The sequence below is a fragment of the Aplidium turbinatum genome, chromosome 2 (assembly GCF_918807975.1).
Source record: "Aplidium turbinatum chromosome 2, kaAplTurb1.1, whole genome shotgun sequence".
Lineage (NCBI taxonomy): Eukaryota > Metazoa > Chordata > Ascidiacea > Aplousobranchia > Polyclinidae > Aplidium > Aplidium turbinatum.
This window is the reverse complement of record NC_137473.1, coordinates 49642500-49659427: the sequence shown is the minus strand read 5'-3', so window position 1 is coordinate 49659427 and position 16928 is coordinate 49642500. Positions and strand designations below refer to the sequence as shown.

General features: G+C 38.5%; 1 long non-coding RNA gene across 1 annotated transcript; it reads right to left on the bottom strand.

Moving 5' to 3' along the window:
• Window positions 1-513: 513 nt before the first annotated feature.
• LOC145765400 (uncharacterized) lies at window positions 514-6220 on the bottom strand. The gene is made up of 4 exons (XR_014288563.1): window positions 6195-6220; window positions 1875-1999; window positions 841-1001; window positions 514-606 (listed from the first exon to the last, which is right to left on the bottom strand). It is a non-coding gene; the product is annotated as an uncharacterized LOC145765400 (long non-coding RNA).
• Between the last annotated feature and the right edge of the window lie 10708 nt (window positions 6221-16928).

Genomic DNA, 16928 nt, shown 5'->3' with positions numbered 1-16928 from the left:
CACATTTACCTAATTTCCGCGTATCTGAAATCAACAATCTAATACATGTGTATTTGTTATCTATAAAACTTATGCGTATTGTGTGCCATTATTTTTATCAATAGCAGTATAGATCGTCCTTGTCAACTGCAACTATCTACGTATTCAACTTCAAAAACTACATACCGGTATCAAAGAACATTTATTTGTAATGCGAAAACTACTCAAGTATTAGTGTTTGTGAGTGAGGACGTGATGGTAATGTCGTCGGCATAGAGACGAGCCAGTCTACACGAGGTTGGAATGTCAGGTCAGCAGGACCAGATCTTGCTGCAAATTGGCTCACTTCCCTCGTCCGGCTCACAGAGTTGGTCCTGTTCCGACATGATTTTCTTTTCATTTTTCTTGTGTTTCTGAAAAACAGAACAGTGCAAACAGTGTAGGCTACTCGGGAAGATAACAATGCGTTAATCAAATAAATAAATAGGCGTAAATGGCAACTCTTTAATCGCTGATAAACGTTGTTATCCTTACCTGTGTAGATCCTTTGGGAATTAAAAAAAAAGTCTGTGCTTGCACCAAGAAGTTAGGATAGTTTTCCGTCTTTGTTGAGTGTAAGCCAATATTCTGAAAAAGAAAAGGTATTCATTAATCTTTCTTTTTATCTTTAAAAACATTAGGCAAAGTATGTTTATGATGTATCATGCCGAAAGAATAAATGAATTTGATATACTTTGGTGTATTAGAGTACAAGAGTACATTAGAGTACAAAACTGACTAAGAGTACAATACATCTCTTTAGCTATTTAGCAGTAGTTGTATTTCAATCAAACAATATAACATAAAATAAGGAGCGCTCACAATTGATGTCAACAGCTAAAGGTTGGCACTCTACAGATTTGAAATTGTTGTCAAAGGGAATATAATGTGGCTGATGTCTATTGCGGCGGTATCGGTAAGGAAAATGAAGTGTTCAATGCAAGCCTCTTTCTTTGTCTGATGTTCTTCATCATCATCACTATCTAAACAAAAAATGAAAAGTTTACCGTAAATTTCAACTACAACGAACATGTTTTCTGTGTAGTACCTAGCATTAAAAAATCGGCCTGGTACTATTGGGAGAATCCATTTCGGAGACAGCCTTTTCGGAGATTTCTAAAATCCCAGAAGGGCATATGTATATTGAAAGAAATTAGCTTATAATAGAGGCTATGTACCATAATGTCTTAGCGAGAAAAAAAAAACAGTTGTCAAACGGGGTTTCATGATTAATAATAGAGGTTAATAAAATAAAGTCTCAAGAGAAAAAAAAGCAATCCGGACTGAAATAGGTCCAACACTGACTGCAAAGTAGTGTTCTATATACATATAAGACAGCCGAGCTAGTCTATGACATTTCAAGTGATTAACGTAGGTACTAGGTAGCACAGTTCAGTTGAGACTCACTGATGGAGAGACGCAAAACCAATTAATGCTTACGCACAGTTATATGGTCGAACAATGGGTGTACTGTGAGATTGTACTGTACATGTGCTGTCACGGAATTGTTCTTAGAGTCTCTCCCTCAGCCAGTATCATCTGTGCTACCTACGTTGATCACTCTCTACATATATGGAACTGTGTAGCTTAAAATTTTTGGGTAATAACACAAGACAGGTTTGAACAATACTTATAGATTTACAATCACTAAAGTTAGATCGCAATCAGTCTGTTTCCCCTTATGAGGGTTCGTCGGGAGGTATTTACTGACGAACCCTAATAGGGGAAACAGACTGTTGATATCTTAGTTTAGTGACTGTAAATCCATAAATATAGATTATAGAACTACATTAAATTTATAATTTCATAAATAAATTTTTCTAAACTACTTTAACAATTGTTTATTATCAACCTACCCAATCAGAAGAACTTAGGACTTCTACTCTTCTCTTTGTACGCTTTCTGATGATCTGATCCTCTTCTTCCAAGTTCGAAGTGTATTCTTCTTTCTCCGACATAGCTAAAGCAATTTTATAGTTATCTGAAATATAAACATTTAGGCTAAACTAAATAATATAGGTTACCAATAAGGCCATTTTTATTTTGACCTAAAATTTTTTTTTTAACTTTATTTTTATCAAATTTTGACTTTATTTTGACCTAACGAAATTTGTAGAGGCCACACTGGCCACAGTTCTTTCTTGAATTGATACCAGTTACCCAAACATAACATTTTGTCGATTTCAGACCTAAACGTGTTCAATAAAAGGGACTTGTTCAATAAAAGTTGCCTTTATTGCAATGCTTGTTGTCGCTCCAATCCAGCTTAATAGCGTTTACTTTTTCTGTCACTTTCAACAAAATACTTTTTATCTCAATTCACTATAAACTCGCAAAAATTTACCTTAAATCACCCCCGGGAGTTGCATTAAATTCAGCAGGAAAATCTCGCCAAATCTGACTAACTTTTGCAGAAGACGATTTAGCTTGCTTGGGCATTTTTGTATTACAAAATGTCAGTAAGCTATTTCTAAAATCCAAACTGTTGATCTTCGAAAAGACCACGTTTGTGAAGAAGACGTGTTTTATAAGAACTATTTAAATACGTAACAATGAATAACTTAAACAATGGACAATAGAGTGGTTCAAAAAAACACAATTTTCTCGGAATCTTCCTCCACAAGGCTTAAAATGTGCCATTTCCCCATAGAAGTGCCCTTGCAAAAAATTAAACTGATTGGAAGTCGTTTAAAGGTCAATCAGATTTTCACTTTTTTACCACATTCTGCCTATGTCAAACCCTATCGCACACAGGCCGATATTGTGTGCAAGACTTACAGAGAGGGAAATGCCCGCTATTGTTTTGAAAACCACAGCAGAGAATGAGCTAGACTTCTATATGATGCAGAATTAAACTTAGTGTGTATGTAAACAGATTTATTAACTTAACACCCAACAAAGCAAAAATCTTATTTTCATACTAAACTATCGGCAATTCGGCATCTACCATTTTTATTGAAAAACACTTGAAACCGGCAGTAGTCTCATCAGTCATCACTTCAATTATTTTGACAGGTTAAATAAGTTTAAGCATAATACAATTTGCTTTTATCACAAAGAGACATCCATATCACGATAAATGAATTAAAATACAATGTTAGCATCAAGGACTGTGGTGTTAAATCAGATATGACATTCGGCCACTGTTTTCGTCACAGTCTCATTTCAGGCTTTGTTGAGATTAAGGGTTGCTTTGGTTGGCACCGGAAACCTTTTCCTGTGGATGCTTACTAACTGCAGTAGGTACTGGTACTGTTTCTGAGTCTCATGAAAATGATTGAAGTGATGACTGATGAGACTACTGCCGGTTTCGAGTGTTTTTCAATAATAATGGTAGATGCCGAATTGCCGATAGTTTAGTATGGAAATAAGATTTTTGCTTTGTTGGGTGTTAAGTTAATAAATCTGTTTACATACACACTAAGTTTAATTCTGCATCATATAGAAGTCTAGCTCATTCTCTGCTGTGGTTTTCAAGGTGATAGCGGGCATTTCCCCCTCTGTAATTCTTGTACACAATATCGGCCTGTGTGCGATAGGGTTTGGCATAGGCAGAGTGTGGTAAAAAAGTGAAAATCTGATTGACCTTTAAACGACTTCCAATCAGTCTAATTTTTTGCAAGGGCACTTCTATGGGGAAATGGCACATTTTAAGCCTTGTGGAGGAAGATTCCGAGAAAATTGTATTTTTTTGAACCACTCTAATGGACAATTTGTGATAACAGTTGCTGTTGATCCAAAAAGGCATTGTGACATATTTCCTGCTTTCATGGGTTCATATGGCTTAATTGTGTCACAGTTCCTGATTTACAAGACTATGCGTCTACGAGGATTTTGACAAAAATTACTCTCAAGAAACACAAAAAAGTTTGTTAAAAGCCATAATTTGACAAACTTTGACTTTATTGAAAATTTTGACTTTATTGTCAAGTTTGACCAATAAACTTGTTAGAAACAGTCCCCTAGGTGCTTAAAACAACTTTATTCTTTGATTTGTGTACAGACGAGGTCCTTAAAAAATTCTGACTTTATTGACTTTTGCGGGCCCTAGTTATCAATAACAATGATCTACACGATTTTTGCTCTATGAACTTTGAAAACTGATTAAGAGTAATTTTGGGGTGCTGAATCCGAATCTTACCTCAAATTTATCCTATCACGTCAGGTTTGTGAGATATGATAACGGCAAATTATTACTTTTGTCAAAAGTGGTAGATTAGACGTTGCGTTTATTGCACACGCACATTGTGCTACTCCATCTTCAAGCCACCTAACGAAGTGGAAGGTCTGCATGTCATGGATGATGAAACCAAAGACTGGCTGCTCTCTGGTAGCCTTCCAGTGTAGTCCGGGAACATCATGAATCTGGGGTGGTAAAAGGATAGACCCTCGGCCCCAGACGCTCACATGACGATGACGATTGTGCTATATCCAGGCCATGCGGTGCATAAGTAGCTGAAATACACCCACCAACTACAATTTTGATACTAACTTGTTTTCTAAGCAACATTATTAACAAGGCAGTAATAACAAGCTAAAAGGGAGGCTAAAAGTATAACTGACTCCCTCCCCCGTCAATGTTTTGCATGAAACCACAAAGATTTAAGCAGGCCTATGTCAAATGTCAATGCTCCAGTAACCTTATTTAGGCTGTTTTGGCCAGTCTAACATTAAACTTTCATTATAGCACTGCACATATTGGTGGTAAACGCAACGCCAAATCTTCCACTTTTGACAAAAGTAACAATTTGTTGTTATCATATCTCACAAACCTGACGTGATAGGATAAATCTGAGGTCAGATTGGAATTCAGCACCCAAAAGTTACTCTAAATCAGTTTTCAAAGTTCATGGAGCAAAAAAATGGCATTGGCTATTTGACCGGCTCCGGTCTTTTAATCTGAAACACTATTTGACCGGTCATGACGTATTCTTTTTTCTTTTTCTCTTTCAAAGCAAAAGATGAGAGGAAAAGAAAAAAGTTCCTATATATATAATATAACTTCTAAATTCAACAATTTTGTTTACCTGAGCGAGTGGCGTGTACGATGCTTCTCAGACTGGTGTTCATGAGGGTATGAGTTCGATACTACCCGTAAGCATTTTTTTGTTTTTTTTTTAAACTAAATTTTGACTCAATCGTTAGGTTGCTGCATTTTTGTGGTCAATTTTTAATTCGAGTAGCTTTTTTTTGCTTTTTCAAATATAAGTAATAAAGTTAGATTATTTTTAATTTAGTCATTTTTTAATCTTAAGTGAACTGCTGTAAATTTTACTGTACCATGCTGTTGATAAAGTTGTATGATACTGAAGAGGGTTCAATACACGAAATCGTGATATGCAACAGAAGAGTTTAAAATTGGACTTTGTCATACTTTTTTAATCATTGAATTTCCAGGCAATGTATCTTTTCTCATTTTCTTTTTCTGTTTGAATTAACATCTACTCTAAAAGGTCGTCGTTAATATTATAGTATTCCCATTTTTTTTCAAATTTATTGATGCTTTCGTATCTGCTTTACGCGGATCCCAGAGTAACTATACGTTGATACGGGTTTAAACTGATCGCCCCCTTTTTTTTAATATTTTTAATTTGCTGGAATTTGAGAATTTCTTTGGGTAAGTTTCCGTTCGTCATAAGAGGATGTGACATTGTGACCGGTGTTTGCCGAATGACACATTACATTTTTGCTCTCAACAAGTTAGTTTGGTGGCTGTAAAAAGTGACAATACTTCTTTTAAAAAAATGGTTTCATCAATGTTCAGTTAACTTTTAAGCAGTGTTTTTTAGCAGGCAATTTTAGTTTAAAATTAAATGCTTCTGGGTAGTATAGAAATCACAACGCTGAGGATACCAGCCCGAGAAAGATCGCACGCACCACTGACTCAGTTCAATAAAACAATCAAATTTAGATGTTACATAGGCACTTTTTCTTCTCCTTTTGCCTTTTGCTTTGAATGAGATAAAGAAAAACGTCATGACCGGTCCAACAGTGTTTCAGATTAAAAGACCGGAGCTGGTCAAATAGCCACTCCCAAAAAAATTCTTTTTTGTAGACCAGTGTAATTCACTTCATGCAAAAGTTATCAATACTTGCCATAAAGAAATTGACTACAAAACGCTCTTCTTGCAATAAACATAAAATTTGTAGCAATATAAAAATATAGCATTTCTTACCATTATAACCAAGGACTCTTATTGCATAGCCTATACACAATGTACAATTGTACATTTCGCCTTATCCACAAATGAGCATTTTTTAACATGATTGCTTGCTCCAAATGGTGGCCAATAACATTGACCTAAGTTGGTACGGTAGTCTGCAAAGTAAATAGGAATAGCAATATGCCATTTATAAACCAGGTTAAGCAAATTTGGTATACTTTAGCCTACTGGCTTAAAAATGCACAAGATCATTAGATCAACACCTGTCAAAAAGTGGGATTGGTTTTACTATGTTGTTGAACAAAGACACAAACTGGATAAAATCATTTTTCAAACAATTCACCAATGTCGTCAATGAACTTAATATTAATGGTGCTCACCTTTTCTATAAATGTCCATGAACTTGGTACAACTTGAACAGTATTTTCCTTGTAAATTCAACAACTGTGTATTTTGCGATTTCATGACACTGAGCGATTACGGTTTTGGTTACTGATACCTTGAATTTCATTTGTGTGCTCACTGTGCTGCTGTTTCTGTTCATCAAAACGTCGCCGTTTGGCTTTACATGCACATTTGTTTGCTATCCACCTTCTTTGGTAAAGTCTACACTTTTCATTACGATTATCCATTACAAGAGTAAAAATATTTCTAAATTAAACAGATTAAAAACAGTTTTTCAACAATTTTTAACTATCGATTACGTCTTGGCCTAATAGAATTGAGACATTTTGGTGCAAGTCCCTTAGGTGTGGTTCTTTGGCAACCACATTATGGTATGAGGTCTTTTTGGTGCAAAATCTGGGTAGGAAGTGTCACAAGTATGTGATGAGGCCAGACTGACTGAGATGTTGGTCTGTTAGCAACATTGGCTTAAAACAGTCCCTACGGTAGCCTACATGATATACAAGTATATACAAGGTACACTAGCTATTCTGGTGACATACTGATATAGGATTTTAGTCGATATTGACCTCTTGCAGGCATGGCCTCATTATACTCTGGAGTAAATTGTACTAAAATGTGCACGCAGGGCATACCATGCCATTCATTGTTACGCCCTACCATGACATGTCCTGCCTACACATTTTAGTACAACCCAAGCACCACTTTGAACTGTTAGTTTAGCCTACACAAAACATGTTATTACTCGAAAATATCTATGGTACATCTCCAGATCACCAGCGTCGTAGATTCGACATTTTATTTAAGATGGAGCTTTACAATACTACTAAGGTGAATCACATTACTAACCACGCTGCAAACCAGAAAGATTTTTGAATCTACATAATCCTTATCACAAGCGAGTTAAACCAACTAATCAGAGTTGCCAGATCCAAAATAATTCTGTAGCTAAACTTTTGTAGTTTTGTCACAAAATCAAAAAAACGCAGAGAAAATCGCCAAATTTACACATTACAATGATTTCAAGTCTTTTGGTTGAATGTTTAACTCAGTCCCTCAACTGATGAAAAATACACTTTCGACTTCGAAACAAAACTACGGAAATTCATTTTCTTGTCTGTTGTTGAATATATTTGTATCGGTTTATATTTGTACCGTATACTATTTTTCGCAACAGACAAAACAAGATGTTTCTCGCTCTCTCTCTGGAACAGATGAGTCTATTTTAATCGAGCCTGGAGTCTAGGCAGTTCCACTTTCAATCTTCCCAGACATTCAAGCACGTTTTAACATATTTATTAATCACCAAAAGCAATTAATTTAGCCAAATCGGTTCTCAAAATTTCCCAAAAAAGAGCCAAATCGAACTAATTTAAAGCTAAACGTCTTCAAAAATCGCCAGATTTCTGGATTTTGGCGATAAATTGTCCAATATGGCAACCCTGTAACAAATAATTGTTATTCAATGTTTCCGCGTTTCTTTTTTATCCAAAACTTCATATCTGGTAAACTGGCTGTAGTGAAAGACTTCTACAAATACACTTCTACAAAGAAACTTCTACAAATACAAGTAATCCTCAATAAGTTTTAGGAGCAGACATTTTTTTACTGTTTAATTGTAGGCTAATCGTTTAATATCAATAAGCAAGACCACTTAAACTTACATTAAAAACTATCGTTAAAGGATCACTTTAATTTGCGACTATGAAAGTCACGAAGTTTCCTTTTTACATAACGTAATAAGAACGTGTAATAGACATCTACAAAAAACACGTAATCTACATCACGAAAATGCAGGAGAGCGGGGTAGACACCCTTCTACTTGTGTGTATAATTCCTTTTGTTTTGTATACCGTTCTTGGAGCCTAGTTTTACTTAACATAGATTAAAAATTCCCCAAATGAACGAAAGAGTTTTAACACGTTTAATATACGTGGAAAACACGTGCTAATTTTCAACAGATGTAAACGTGTAATATACGTGGAAACAACATGTAATCAACATACAAAAAATTCTGGTAAAACATCCTTCTGCTCGGATAAAGATTTTTTTTCTGTTTTGTATTCCCTCTTTTCGGTGTGGTTTCACCTTATATATCTTAAAAATTGGTCAAATAACCATAAGATGTTGAACACGTATAATATACGTGGGAAACACGTGTTATTTTTACAAGAATTTTATTCACAAAAAAATCGCTGATAAAACTTCTTGAATCAGATTTACACACTAGTCATAGTGAATGATAGCGAAAACATGTCTCTAAAATAATGTTTTTTAAACAAGTGAATTTTAGTTGGTGTACAAAGACTCCTTAATAACACCTGAATTCTACCTAAGATACCATGCTACCTAAAATCAACCAAAAATCAACGTGTAATATACGTAGCTTTCTAGCTGGGTGTGACGTAATAGTGAAAGACATTGTCACGCAATTCAAACAGGTGTTCAAAGGTGGTGATCCAATATTTTATGTTTAAACAGGTTTGACACAAGTCTTACGAACGATGGTGCAATTTTGGCTCATTTTTAGGAAAAATTCCATGACGTAAGATTCAGTAGACCTGAACGGTTTTATATGACGTTTGATTTGTATAGAGATTAGCCGTAACATAGCGACCCCTAGTTATGAGTCTAACATGGAATAACTAAAAAGGAATTTGTTGTGTTTTTAGCTCATTCAATCAGAGTCATACTGGAATTCTGTTTTATTATAAAATTGCACAACCAAGATATAGTGTGAAACCTGCAAAGTAAGCCCAAAACGAGAAGTGCCAATTAACAAAAGCAGGCGGATGAATATTAAGCAAAAGAGAAGACCTGAGGGAAACGAAAACAAAGTACATCGTTTCAATGCAAATAAACTAAAATACATAACACCTCCCCAATAAAATTTATGACCACCCATAACGAAGAGGTGGTTGGCGTATTCTCTTTGATCGCCTTAATGTTTGTTCTTGATGCGATGACGATGATGGATCGTCGGTCGCTATCGGCGTCGATGAATCCTCGGTCGCAATCGGCGTCGATGAATCCTCGGTCGCAATCGGCGTCGATGAATCCTCGGTCGCAATCGGCGTCGATGAATCCTCGGTCCTAGTCGGCGTCGATGAATCCTCGGTCGCAATCGGCGTCGATGGAACTGGAAACTCGTCAGCTGTAGATGACGACGTGAAAGTAGTCTCCCCTGGGTCCCCGTCTTCCGGCGAGATGTAACGCGGACGTAGCTGGTTGATATGGCGTCTCCATATTGGACCTCGAGGGTCCACTCGAACCTGCAAACTACGACTCCCGTGTCGCTTCACCACGACGGCAGGAACCCACCGAGGGCTTCGGCTTTGCCTGGAACCAAAGTATAAAGCATAACAAGGATCACCAACATCGAAGTTAATTGTTTTCCGGTTTTGTTTCCGAGGCGAAGGACTCGTCGATGGTTTCGTGATCTGAGCTGAGGAAGGAAGTAAAATATCTAATTTAGTACGTAGTTGTCGGTGGTTTAATAACTCACTGGGAGAGTAACCACTGGCATTAGGCGTACGGCGAAACTGCATTAAGAATTGAGTGGTCGCACTTTTAGGCGGTAACGACGATTTTCTCAACGCCTGTTTGAAAGTGCGCACCAAACGCTCGGCAGCACCATTCGTAGCTGGATGGTATGGTGCTCCAGTGATGTGGACTATACCCCTAGCTTTACAATAATTCTTGAAGTCTTTTGAAGAAAACGTAGTCGCATTGTCTGAGACAATGGAGTGGGGGTATCCAAAATGGGCAAAATCCTGCTCTAAAAGATCAATAGTAGCAGACGTCGATACGGAAGAAGTTGGGTGAATAGAAGGATACTTACTATAAGCATCGGTAACAATAAGCCAATTGGAACCTAAAAAGTTAATAGCGTGATCGACATGAATTCGACTCCAAGGCTTCTCTGGAGCTATCCATGGGTGGATAGGAGCCTTGCTTGGTGCAGCTTGATGCTCACCACATGTAGTACATGTTCGGCAGAGGTCGACAATGTCCGCATCGATATTGGGCCAGTAGACTGCTGTCCTGGCCAGCTGTTTCATTCGCTGCATGCCGAAATGACCTTCGTGTAAAAGAGAAAGAATATCAATGCGGAGTTTAAAAGGAATAACTACTCTAGAACCATATAATAAACAACCATAACATGTTGTTAGAGAATCAGCAACTCTTCTAAACTGTTCGATTGGATCGTTAGCATTTGATTTCGTAGGCCATCCTTCTTGTGTAAAGCGAATGATTTTAGACAAGACTGGATCCTTGGAAGTTTCCTTGCGCAAAGTAGAAGAATCGGAATGACTAACCTGCGAATCCAACGTATCAATTGCGCAGACAATATCAACATCATCTGCACTTTCCTCCCCATCAAAAATTGCGTCATCATTGGACGGAAGACGGCTTAAGGCGTCAGCATTTTGGTGATGCGTTGTTTTGCGATACTCTATAGTATAACTAAATTGACTCAAAAACAACGCCCAGCGTGCTAACCGGTTAGCCGCCAGCGAAGGGGTAGGTTTATCTGGACCAAAAAGTGAAAGTAAAGGCTTATGGTCCGTTACCAAAATAAAATTCCTACCGTAGAGGTACTGATAAAATTTCTTCAAAGCGAAGATGATAGACAAAGCCTCCTTTTGGATTTGGCTGTAGTTTCTTTGAGCCTTCGTCAAGATTTTCGACACATTTGCTATTGGCCTCTCGCTTCCGTCCGGGGAGCGGTGAAACAGTGTGGCGCCAATGCCCACGCTTGATGCGTCGCACGCAATTCCTAAAGGAAGCAACGGGTTAAAGTGTACGAGAACATCTTCTGCGGAAAGAAACGTTTTTAATTTTGCAAAAGCGCATTTTTCTTTATGTTTCCAGCTCCAAGGAACGCCACTCTTGGTTAAATGATATAAAGGTTGCGCTACCGTAGAAAAATCTGGGGGCATAAACTTAGAATAAAATTGAACCGACCCCAGAAAAGAACGTAAGGTACCAGCATTGGAAGGAGCAGGCATGTTCAGTACTGCATCGACTTTAGGACCCTTTGAAATCCCCTGTTTAGAAAGAACATGACCTAAGTACTCGACATTTGCCTGGGCAAATCTACATTTTTCCTTCCTACATCTAAGACCTTTCGAAGATAAACGATCGAGTAGTCGTTTAAAGTTCTGGAAATGCTCTTCCGCTGTAGCTCCACTTATCAAAATGTCATCCAGGTACACTGCTACACCTGGAAGGTCACTAGTTAAATCATCCATTATCTTTTGGAAATGACCTGGGGCAGATGAGATGCCAAACGGCATAACATTTTGCAATAAAACCCCTCTATGTGTACTTAATGCCAATATTTTTCGACTCTTTGGGCCTAACCTAATCTGGTTATAAGCATCTGCCAGGTCAATCTTAGTGAATCCGTGGCCACCCACTAGTTTACGCATTAAATCCTCTGGAAGAGGCAAAGGGTGCCTGTGAGTTTTAAGTTGTGGATTAACCGTCGAGGAATAGTCACCACAAACTCTTAATTTGGATTTCTTACCTTCGGTAGAAGCCTTGCGAACTGGTACTACAGGAGTTCCCCAGTCGCAAAATTGTACAGGTGTCCAGATACCTTTTTCTATGCCGGCGTCATAGGCAAGAGCTAAGTCTTCTTGAATGTCGAAAGGCACTGGTCTGGGCTTTGAAAACACTGGTTTACAATCAGAGTTAAACTCAATCTCTAATTCGTAATCCTGAAGACAACCTAACTCAGGTTTAAATAAGTCTTCGTATTGGTCACATAACTCGGAACATGATTTTTGCAAGTTAAAATCTATGTCGTTGTGACGATGAATAGCATGTAAAGATGAAGAAAAGAACTTATCTACCGAAATATCTAGTGCTTGAATAGCATCACGTCCTAATAAGTTAAGGTTAGGGATTTCACATACCATAAATTGAACTGTGGTCGTCTTTCCCGATTTGTTGCAGCTCGCTTCGGCAGTGAAAGATCCAATAATAGGCATCGAGTGCATACTTGCCGACTGAAAACGTAGCTGCGGAGTCTGCAAGATAGGGTTGCCTAGCTGCGACCAAACTTCAGAAGAGATGAAATTCCCCCCTGTAGCTGTATCAAGTTCAATTAAGACGGGAAAAGACTTAATAAAAATTCGAACCTCGAGTTTAGGAACTTTACTCGACGAATTATGAACAGTATTTACCTCCTGTATGCAGTTGACCTTAGAAGAATGAACTTGTGCGGCTTTTTTACGACATGCGGATTGTACATGCCCTGTAAGTTTACAGAAATGACAGACCGCATTTTTAAATCTGCAGTTGTTAGCAAGGTGATTAGAGTTACCACATCGATAGCACTTACTTTGCTTGTTCGCATTAGCACTGGCCACTGTAGCTTTCTTGAAAGAATATCGTCTATCGGTGCCTTTAACTTTATGTACCACCGACGGTTCAGTGCCAAACACCGTCTCCTTAGCCACTTTTGCAGCGTCTTCAGTTTCTATGGCTATTTCAAGAGCACGTGAAAAAGTAAGATCGTCAGGTTTAATTTTAAAGAGAGCTTTAAGAACTGCTTCGTTTCCTACCGAGCACATAAAACAAGTACGCAAAGCTTCATCTAAAGGATTAGTAATAGAAGAAAAATCGCACGTGGCAGCGGCTTGCCTTATTCGTGCACCCAGTTCTGGAACAGTCTCACCTGGTTTTCGCTTTAAGTTGCTCCAGAAGCGAAATCGTTCACGAATAACGAAGCGCTTAGGGTCGAACTGTGCCTTCATGTAATTCGAAATTTCCTCCATTGTAAGTTCATTGATTGGCTTTGCTGTAGACTCTTGTGCGGCCAGATTGAGGATCATCTTGTAGATGCTGGCTGACTGGTTAGTGAGGAAAACTTGAGCCTTCTTATCATCAGGAACGGACTGTGCTTTTACAAATGTGCAAAAACGTGACCAATAATCAGTCCAAAGTTCTAAAGTTGAATCAAACTCACAAAATTTTGGAATAGCTTGAGATAATCGATTTTGGTTTTCTGATTCGCATGGAATTTTGAGGGCTGAAATTAACTCCTTCAGTTGTTTTTCATGATGACGTTCTTGCTGTTGCATTTGTTGTCGCGCCTGTTCTTCTTGTTGCTGCATTTGTTGTCGCTTATGTTCTAGCTGCGACTGCATTAATTCCACCACCTTGTCCATATTGTAAATAATTTAAAAAAAACTAAAACTTGTAGAAAGTAAAACTCGTAGGGACTAAAACTGAACACTTCTGCGTACCACTGTAAGTTTCTCGTTCAGACGTTCAGCATCCCATCCTCGTCGCCAAATAACTCTGTTGTGTTTTTAGCTCATTTAATCAGAGTCATACTGGAATTCTGTTTTATTATAAAATTGCACAACCAAGATATAGTGTGAAACCTGCAAAGTAAGCCCAAAACCAGAAGTGCCAATTAACAAAAGCAGGCGGATGAATATTAAGCAAAAGAGAAGACCTGAAGGAAACGAAAACAAAGTACATCGTTTCAATGCAAATAAACTAAAATACATAACAGAATTTAAGGACAATCGTGAGCCAATGAATAAAACACACGATACACAAATTTTTGAATCACTCACGTTTATGTTAACACGTAAATACAAAGGGCATGCAAAGAATAAACAACAATAAGAGTAAACACGACGATACATGAAATTGGTACCATAGGTACACGCTAAAATGACGCTATATAGCCTACAATAGTTGCGATAATAACCGACTGTTCTGGGCTCAGACAAGTGTCGGCCACCGCAGACAAAACCAGGCTCAAACCTTAACACTTAAGTGTTCTTTACGGGGACGAGGCACGAAATATCCCTCAACACGTAGTCTACTTTCACTTTCCTCGTACTCTCATCATAGTTGCAGACGGCAACTTTGGCTCTACGAACCACAGGCTTCCCTTTCCTAATTTGTGGGACCACCTCATGCACCCTCCCAAGTTGATACTTCCCACGTTTACCACTGTCCTGGAGAGAACCCACCACTACAAGTTGACCAGGCTCCAAATTCTCGGCCATTTTTAGCCATTTTTTTCGGCCCTGAAGACCTGGCAAGTAAAAATCGATCCATTTACTCCAAAACTGCTGAGAAAGTGACAAATTGAACCGATAATCCCTTCTTAGTTGGTCACGATCATGTGGTTGCCCAACAGCACAGTATGGGTCTAAGTATGGGGTCAAAAGTGAGGCAGGGGTGATGACAGTAAAATCCCTAGGGTCGTCACTCATAGGTACTAAAGGACGTTCGTTCACGATCCGAACAGCACTGCCTGTGTACGTAAGCAGTTCAATGAAATTGGGCTTACGTATTGAAGAGTCCAAAATGTGAAAAAAGTACTTGGTCATATCGGCCACGAAACCAAATCTGCCAAGCCGCAATCTAGCCAAGAGATCTGCCAGAGAGTTTAACAAATCAGGACCAGAAAACATTACATCATTAACACAAGTTCCTCGAAATTCAGACTTTCCATCGTAAACAATGCGCTTTTTTAATTGTGACGTAACAAAGTAAGGTAAATACCATTCAAATCCCTTTACATTTTCTGCTTCACCAGCACGCTCAATAGCCTATAGCCATTAGATTTAAGATCCTTCATGGTGTCAGTAAGGAAATCACGAAGTTCAGGTTGTTTTAAAGCTTTCTTCCTTAAAGCAGCAGCTCTATCTGACGCCAACACAAAATTGTTAGGTAGATCAATATCTTCCTTCAACGGAACAAGTATCTCAAATCGACCATTTTTCAACTCAATATTCGGTTCAACAAGTTCTCTAGCCAAAATATCATTGCGAGACAATTCACAGGTTTCATTTTGCAAGGTCAAATCCTGAATGACTTTATTCAGGTCTGCTATTTCCATATCACGAGATTCAATTTTACGCTGAAAGCTAGAGATGACATCCGACTCTGAAGACGTTTGCACTTTGCACACGTTAATAGCAACGCTTTCATCTAAGGGTGACTTACCACCACAAGCCAACCAACCGAAAGGAGTGAGCAAAGCATGTGGTTCACTACGATTCTCACCAACACGCTCTTTTTTAGCACACATCAAATAAGCGTTGTCGTTTCTAATCAGTACATCTACAGTACTACAATCATTCAAATGAAACATATTCACGTCATGAAAATGATGGAAACTACTTAAATCCTGCTTATGTGGTAAAGTTTTAACATTGTCAGCCCAAGCTGGGTTAACCACCGAAGTTATATCACAAAACAGTTCATTCGTCTCTAACGACTGAATGTTGAGTTTAACAAGGTCAGCACAAGTAGGTTTCTGACCAGCCAGAGTATCCGTTTTAAACGACGCTTTGTCATACGGTTTAACGTCAAGTTCGCAGACCAAATCACTCGAAACAAAAGTCAACTGCGAACCAGGATCATGCTGACAATACACCAACTTCGATTTGCCAGTCATTGGATTCAAAACACGAGCAGCAGTAACGCGATTAAAGGCTGCTTTAACATTTCCAATCTTAACATTACGCACAGGAACTCTGGCACCAGCATCACCTTTGCCAATCGAATCCAGAGAATCACGTGACGTCACATAAAAATCATGCAGAAGAAAATAGTGTTTCCTATCGTTGTTAGGCCCACACTTACGACAGTTATTTGCATGAACGCAATCCCTAACCATATGCTGGCGCAAACAATTCAAGCATTTGCCAGCTTTCACAATAACATCTCTCCGATCTTTAGGTGTCAAGGGCAAAAATTTTTTACAATTAGACAAAAAATGATATTCAACTTGACCACGTGACAAACAATAAAAACATGCCGGTATGTCACTACGTCTGGCCACACCACCGCGCGGTGCGCCAACAGCAGTCGAGTACTGCGAACTCTCTGAAATCACATTATGATGGGGTTTTACCGACGTCTGCCTAACCGGACAAGAAGGCAATTTTCCTTTGCCAAACTTTTTAAATTGCTGCGACTCACCAGAATCGCCCATTAGCATAATGCTAAAATCAGTCGACTTGCGCGTTTCCTCCCGTACTACAAATTCAAACAAACTCTGAAAAGTAGGCTCATCAGTGCCACCATACTCATACTGATCACTTAAAAAGTCAAGATAACGCTGCTTAGCGTCAAACGGGAGTCGCTTAGCTAAATCCAAAACAAAACGTCCTTCCAATTTGTCACGCTGACCATAAGCTTGCGCGTAAATCAGACACTGCGACAATTCATCTTTAAACTCTTTCAAATCACTGGAAAAGATCGAAGTCAATTTGCTACCATAGCGATACTTTCTAATTTCCGGTTCGGCGAAAAGACCTCCACGAACCCCAAAACGCTGGGACAAGCGAGCTAACG